The sequence below is a fragment of the Parasteatoda tepidariorum genome, chromosome 10 (assembly GCF_982258835.1).
Source record: "Parasteatoda tepidariorum strain Cologne lab strain chromosome 10, Ptep-v5.0, whole genome shotgun sequence".
In the NCBI taxonomy this organism is placed as follows: Eukaryota; Metazoa; Arthropoda; class Arachnida; order Araneae; family Theridiidae; genus Parasteatoda; species Parasteatoda tepidariorum.
In genome coordinates, this window is record NC_141764.1 from 71,388,569 (window position 1) to 71,397,421 (window position 8,853).

Here is an 8,853-nt window from a genome sequence, read left to right on the forward strand (position 1 = left end):
AGCATTTTTAGCGAAGCAGTAGAAAATTTTTGATGCCGACTACTGAAATTTGAGGACTGTTCACAAGAATTGCGCCATCTTGTAGAAATTTAGCAGAACAATAAAAGAGGTCTCCGGTTTTTAAAGAGTTTTTATTGTAAAAATGAGCATAATAAACAATATAATATGAAATGTATTTTTATTATTATTATTTTACAAAATATGAAATAAAAGTTTATATTTGAATTTCTTAAAAAACAAAAATATATTTAAAAATAAATCATCTTTGCATCCATGTTTTAAATATCTTAATTTCAATTCCATCGTTAAATTAGAGTTCGCATTAAACTGTGATAGATTATATTTTAATTTAAGTAAAATCTTGAAACCAATTACAAGAAAAAAACTTAAACTAACAGAAGGCTTAATGAAAACTCCATTTCTTAGATTAAAATATTAAGAAATAAAATAAAAGCAAGATGAATGAAATATTTAGCCACAAAAGGTTATCATTGGGATATTTTACTGGAAAACGTCATCATTGAATTTTATTAAAACTATTTCGTTAAATTATTTTTCATTTTATCAAATTTAAAAAAAACAGCAGTTGTTTATACAAAATTAAAAGACATCAAAGTCCTAAATATAGGTTTAAAAAGGCTTAATTGAAAGATACTTTATAATTTTTATAAAAACTTAAATTAAATTTTTCAAAATTATCAATTTAAATACATTCGCATTAAAAATAAGAAAATAAATACAACATAAGTGCTTAAAACTGGAATTATGAGCTAAAATATGCTTTAAGAGATAGTGTGAAATAAATGTTGCCGTGTCAAAGCAAGGGATTGAACCCCTGACCTCCGGGTTAATAGGTTCGATTAACTTTAAATTTCTTTTACTGACTAAAATAATAACTTTGCTTGAAATTTTTAGAAAAGGCACACAATTCGTGATATACACATTAGAGCGGCTCTGTTTACTAGTTTGGTCACCGCAGGTGGCCAGCCGTCGGATTTGCGACTTTTCGCGGCCACTGCGTCATTCAACATCCCCTGCCCTTCCGGAGGTCGTCAAGACCCAGGCCCGTCGGACGCGGAAACCACGCAGCCGTCACCCAGAAGACGCGTGTGCAGTCCTGCGCACCTAGTGCCCAATCCTACAACCCTACAGACCTATTAAGCCCGCCTGTCGGGGCTTCTGAAAGGGAAAGGTTAGTGCATACAAAACAAACTAAAGTAAAATTAACAATTACAAACAATATTACAGAGTTACATTTACCGATTACATAATTGATGAAAGTTACAAATTAAATTATACAAAAATCGCGATTTTTAAACCTATCATCTTATTTAGCAGCTGACTTTTATACTGAATTCATTGTAGTGTGTAAAAAAATAAAGTAACTTCCTGAAAAACGTTTGATCTGAAGAATAGATTTTCACGCACTAGGACTCAATCTTATTAATTGTCTGAAGGGGTATCTTCAAACAATCAAATTAATTAGTGCATATGATATTTTAAATTATGAAATCACACAAAACGTACTTTCTCTAATTAAATATACCTTTTTTTAGCGGATTTGGGTATCTAATCCCCAAAATATAGGAAACGCGACCTCCTTGTTTTAGTCAAGAGAGTAATCAAAAGTTTGGGACCCATTAATGTTATCTTTACTTTAAGGGGACACAGGACGCAAAGAAGTACGCTTTTCATTAGATCATTTTCAAAAAATTAACAAAATGCTGGTAGAATTAGTAGAAGTCAGTGAACAAAGGTTTGAAAAAAATATTAATTAGCTTCAAAGTTATAGCTGTTGAAGCCGGTATGAATGTAGTAATAGTAGCGCCACCTACATTAATTAGAAAAAAGTTACTTCCTTGTTGGATTTCATTGCGTCTGGAGATAGACCGATGCGCTGTTCTTAATAAACGCATATTAATAATTAATCCGCCATTTATTCCTTTTGATGTTGTTTATCTAAAATCAGATCGACATTATCTTTATGAGCTTGTAATATACGAACCACGCAACCCCGCAAACGCAAATCAAATACAAAATATTAACAATAGCTAAAAGCATGGTTTTAATTGTTGGTAATTAAAAAGCCCCTTACAAACAAATTTTAATTTTTTCAATCAAATTTTTTCCCTAATACCTTGTTAATCGGCATTTAAATAAATTTAAGTGATAATGGCAACCGTATAAAAATATAACGTAACTAGGCATCAAATTTTTATTTTGTCGCTAAATATTTTTTCAAAAAACATGCTTTAATTATGCTTAATCAATTATTAAAAAAGATTAAATTAAGATATTGAGTTAATCAAATGCATTTAGAATTAAACCTGACACATCAAACAGCAGCTAAAAATTTTCTTAATAACAATAAAATCAAAACTCGTGCTTAATGAACTTTTTCAAATTGTTAGAACATTGAAAAATTCTATTCAAAAAAGCAACTTTGCGAGAAGAACATATTGATGTATGGATCTTTACAAATCTTTATCTCACAACTCGGTAAGATAATCTTATAACGCGCAATCTTTTAACTTGGTAAGTCTGATTTAAACACGGTTTGTTGCCTATTGCTTAGTGAAGTGTAATTTTTTTTTAATATCTCAAAAACCAAATGAAGGATTTTTCTCATTTCGTCCAGTGCCCCCCCCCCAAAGCCTATTTCGCTATATCTCGAGAACTTTTGAAGCAAATTAAAATTTTTTGCAAGAAATTATGAAATTCGTTTATCCAAAGATTATTCCGTGAAAAAAAATAATTTTTAATAATTATTTATTATTGATTTATCGAAAAACATTTTCATACCAAGCTACATGAAATTTTACGTAATTTTAAAGAATGTAATTTTCTATGGCAAAGTGCTAAGTTTGAATGAAACTTATCGGAAAGTTCCCGAGAAATCCAATTTTACATAAGTAATTTTTTTTTGGATGCCAGAAATCATCCAAAATCCGTCACAAAAAAAAGTAAGTTTAATCAGAAAAATACGTTTGTGTTTCCGACTTAAAATATAGACTTAAATATACGTTTCATAATTTAAAATATTGTCCGCAGTGACTAATTAGCATAATTGACGTCATCCTTTCAAACCATTAAGAACCGTTAAGTACGCGAAGTCCTAGTACGTGAAAATCCGATCGAAAGTTATTCAAGGTGTTTCAATTATTTTTTTCCATACTTTACCATTCTGAAATTCAAAAAAGTTAAGTTAAAATATTCTCTGTTATGAATGTAAGTGATTTTTAATAGTTTATAGTATTTCTCTAAATGGATTTTTATTGTTTTATTCTAATCACTAATGAGTAACGATTTCACAATCAAATTACTTTTTTTCCGCCAATAGCATAGTCACACACCACTACTAACCGTCATGGGTGATCAATTGGTTCGTCTTTTTAAATTAGTAGGATTTCAAGCATCTCGAGATTTAATATCATACAACCAACAATTAAGACAATACGTTTGGACACGTGGGGCACAACGGGTTAGTCGGGCAGTATAAATTTTCTTGTTTTTTGGTGTCAAGTTTTTGCCTTCGAGCAAAAAAGAGTGAAGCTAAACCACCGTGTCATTGCTCAAACACGAAACCGAGCTGAAGTGACTCAGGATAGAGAGCACGCCCGTCAATGAGGTGACTCTGGTTCGAATTCTAGTGGCGTGCTCCGGCTCACACCAATCACGGTGATGACGTAAAATATAATCAATGGCAGGCAAATCATGGGTTAGAACCCCCTTGCTGTTGGGCTAACCATGGCAGGTTTTCGTGGTTTTCTTCTCCATCGCAAATGCTGGTTGGTTCAATAAAGAAAAGTCCTCCACAAAGGTTAATTTGTCTCAATTTCTGATTCAGAAGTTCCCCCGTCTTCTGGGTTGAGTACAAATTTTTGAAAGCTAAGGATAGAATATTAATAGTCGCAAACCAAAATTTGGTTTGCTGTTCAAAGCTGGGGAAAAAAAGAACACGTAAGCCACAAAAGATAACAGTTTTTCAGAGTTTGCTGCTGTAATTTATTTACGTCACACTAGAGCTGCACAATGGGCTATTGGCGGCAGTCTGGGAAACATCCCTGAGGACGATCCGAAGACATGCCATCACAATTTTGATCCTCTGCAGTGGGGATGGCACCCCCGCTTCGGTAGCCCAACGACCTGCACGCGAAGTCGAGCATTTTACGGTAGCGCAGTTTAACGAGAACCAATACCGCACACCCTCGGTCCCTACGCAGACTGATCCTTCAGAGTTTGCAAAGTATGATAAAGTGTTTGAAATATTTTACTGCCCAATTCATTTTGATGTATAAGATGTTTATGGAAATCTGTGTTACAGTGCAACAATAAAATGAAATAAATTTTTGCGTTCATGAAAATTTTAAAAATATTTATCATCCAAGAAATAGTCTGAATAAAGATATTTTACACAACTTGTTGTGAGTGCTTCTGGATCCATATATATTTTGGTTTGCAAAACGTAACTTAAAAAGAAAAAAGAAACACAATTGAAAATTTACGGGCTTCATTAACAAAATATAAATTTTGAAAACCAGTTAAGATGTGCAAATTCGAATATTAAGTAAATTTACAAAAATTAGGCGAAAGAAAAAATAAATATCTGAAAGTTCATTTGTTTCAATCTTAATATAGCAATTAAGTTTCATTCGTCTTAGAGTTTTGCATTATAACGGGTGTCCCAAAATTTACACAGGATTTAAGTTAAAAAGAAAATTAATTATATAGTGATGGAAAAAAAAAGAAACAGAAGACAATTTAGGGTTAGTAAAAATGCAACACTATATACAATTAAGAGCTCATTTTTATTGTTATAAGTTCATGAAACATTCCTAAATTGTTATTGTATGAGATAATTAATGGTCATATACCCTAGTGCTTCTTTTTTCAGAATTGGCCCAGCTTAAATGTTATCATGTTCAGAATTGAACATGTTTAAATGTTATCACATAGAAAATTGAATGAATCCAATTTATTTATTTATTAGTAAAATAATTAATATGTTCGAATATTTTTTTATTCTTTTTATTCATCAAAATGTGTACCATTGAAACTAGTTACCAAATTTCAAATTTAAGTTTTTAAGCATTTTTAGAATTCTTCAGTTAGAAAAACTTAGAACGTTAGAAAATTTCTAAAACTACTCACACCCATAAAATTTAAGATTTAGTAATCAATTAGCTTCATTATGGCACATATCAATGTAAAAATAAATCACAAAATATTTAAAAACATTGATAAGTTACTGTAAAATCTTAACTTACGTCACACGTAATTTTGGCGCCATTTTGTAAAAAAGTTGCCAACGCTGAAATGACGCTTGTTGCTGAACTGTTATAAAAGACAATGCAAATACGAAATGGCAAAAAAGCAAATTCTTGTCAAATCTCACCAAATTTACAACTAAAGATTGCATTTTTTATCGCCCTCCTAAGCAACGCGAATGTCATCGAATGGATCGTGTAACATTGATAAGTGAAAACGTTGATAAGTTGTGGTAAAATCTTAGTTTACGTTACACTTACATGCATTTTCGGCGATATTTTGAGAAAAAAAGTTGGCAACGCCGAAATGACGCTTGTCGCTGAACTGTTACAAAAGACAATGCAATTACGAAATGTCAAAAAAGCAAATTCTTGCTAAATCTCACCAAATTTACAACTAAAGATTGCATGCTTTATCGCCCTCCTAAGCAACGCGAATGTCATCGAATGGATCGTGTAGCATTGATAAGTGAAAACGTTGATAAATTGCGGTAAAATCTTAGTTTACGTTACACTTACACGCATTTTCGGCGATATTTTGAGAAGAAAAGTTGGCAACGCCGAGATGACGCTTGTCGCTGAACTGTTACAAAAGACAATGCAAATACGAAATGTCAAAAAAGCAAATTCTTGCTAAATCTCACCAAATTTACAACTAAAGATTGCATGCTTTATCACCCTCCTAAGCAACGCGAATGTCATCGAATGGATCGTGTAGCATTGATAAGTGAAAACGTTGATAAGTTGCGGTAAAATCTTAGTTTACGTTACACTTACACGCATTTTCGGCGATATTTTGAGAAAAAAAGTTGGCAACGCCGAAATGACGCTTGTCGCTGAACGGTTACAAAAGACAGTGCAAATACGAAATGTCAAAAAAGCAAATTCTTGTCAAATCTCACCAAATTTACTACTAAAGATTGCATGCTTTATCGCCCTCCCGAACAACGCGAATGTCGTTGAATGGACCGTGTAACGTATTCTAGGATTAATAAAAAACAAGGAATCTGGTATGTTTAATTCACCTTAGGATAACATGGAGGGTAGGATTCTCTTTCATTTTGAAGGAATAATTAGGATTCGTGAATATAAACAACAAAGACAATAAAATTCTCTTTAATTACATGCTTTCAGAAAATTGAACAAAACAGCACTTATTAAACAAGTCTTAAACCTTGTTAAACATACATATATGCCATATCATGCCATGGGTATTTGTAGTCCAGTTCTATGTATGACTTCAAATAGTGTTTGCTCCATGTAGCTTTAGCGGGAGAGAGAGCATGCCAGTTAACGTATAAATACTTTGATGCGCCATGGGCCAGTACAAAAAGTACTTGAAATTGCCCGTCCAATAACGGTATCTTTTCGATGTCTATTAGAAGGTACAATTTCACTTGGCGCCACTTTGTTTAGTAGAGATGATTTGCATGTATAGTTCTATGGCCGAGGCTTCTTTGACACAGAAAAATTATAAAATAAATGTAATAAATATGTAACACAACCGAGGAATCCTGAGAAAATATAGGATTTGTCTTAAAATATATCAGTAATTCTCTAGTTGCTATATTATTCTATGCAAAAGGTGTAATGAAATTCAACCTCGTCTACCTGATATTATACAATCTTTTTTTTTTATAATTGTTTTCGTAATATATATATATATATATATATATATATATATATATATATATATATATATATATATATATATATATATATATATATTATATTAGAATTATTTTCGAGGCATTCTTCAAGGAAAATTGAAAATGCAACAACAGGCTAAGTGCCTTAAACTTAATGCAAAGCTTTAATTTTAAACTAAATATATTATTTTGGCGAAAAAAAACTGTCTGGACAATTTTCTAAATATTTTAAGCACTTGTCAGTTTTAAAACTTTTTTGAAAATATGACAATTTGGTGAGATTTCCCACAATGATGCGATATCGATGATTTATACACAATTTTTGTATTATTTATAAGTGCAAACAATGTAGTAGAGGAGTAACTTTTCAAACGCTAAAAATTACATTACAAACGCGATTTATTTTTTAAAAAAAATCTATGGCTTTTCTTTATACTGGTCTTTTGCACCATTTTCATGATTAAAATATGGGGCGCTAGCTAAAAATAGAAAAAAAAATTAAGGTTATTTCATAGAGCCATCAAAAATCAGCTTGTAAACCAATTTGAAATCTAAAATAATCAGTTTTTGGCCATCGAATTCGGAAACTCTAACCTATTGGAGCATTGACCAAAAATCACAATAATCAGATTGATCTGGAGCATAATGTAATTTGAATTTAGCTTTTTTTTCCCTTTTAAATATTAATAATAAATATTCATGATCCAAATCTTACAAAAAAATTGTGTTTCGTAAATATGATAGGTAAATCAAAAGATAAAAAACGGTTGAGGCTGAGGGTTGTGGATAAAATAGAATTACAAAAGGCTTTTCAAGGTTTAAAGTGGTTAAAAAGGTTTACAATCCGCTTAAATAAATCAAATAAATTTTCCAAAAATGCGTTGGTAATTTCCGCGAGCCAAATTTGAATGGTAACTACACTGTTAGAAATTTTTCTTACAAAATAGTTAAATAACAATTTATTTAATTGTTATTTTACTGTATTCGAACAAAGCAGTCAAATAACCGTAAATAAGATGGTAATCAAACTGTTAACTGTGAGAAAAATCGTTCATTAACTACTTTCGTCTAATACGGTTAAACAACCAGAATTTTATAGCACCAACTAAGCTCACCTGATGAAGCCACTTAGATCCTTGCATTTGCGTGCATATTATAGCCCTGCTGGCAAATCTGCTAGACTGATGACAGACAGAACCGGGGTTCGAATCCCAGTGTTGACACTACAATATTTCCTCCATTATCTTCAACACATGAGTTTCCACTGACCTGCACTCTCCAATGTCCATTACCCAACGAAAAGTCTAACTATGTCCAGTTAAATATCCTTTCTACAGTTTTGGAACATGCTAGTTGTAAATGGTTAAAAAAAACGTGTAGTTTTGTATTCATGGTTTTTTAACCGTACTAATTAATTGTAAGCGGTTTCAAAACCATAAAGGTAAAAAATGTTTCTTATCGTAAACTTATGATTAATTGGATGGACTGACAACTGCCGGTAGTTTTACAATAATTTTAGAATGAAAATTCTAACAGTGTATAATTACGGATTAATTTTTAGGGAAAACATTTAATTCCTGATCTTGTTTCTTTTGCATAGAATAATAGTAACTAAATAATTTTTTTTTTTCAGGTATGTATTTCTCAATTATTACAACATCATCAGATGGCAGATAAATTTAAATGAAAAGATGTAATGATGATACATTATTATTTACATGTTTCAACAAATGAAATGATGATGATGCTTAAGCCAATGATCCATAATATGATGGTTATAAAGATAAAAAGTTTTATATTTTTCTGCTACTTAAGCTGCCAAAGATGTTACAAAATTTATTGTTAGGCACTCGAAGAAAAAAAAACTAGAAGAAACGAAAATACTTCTGACAAATCTAATAGAAACTTCATTACTTTTGCACGTATTAATACGTTAC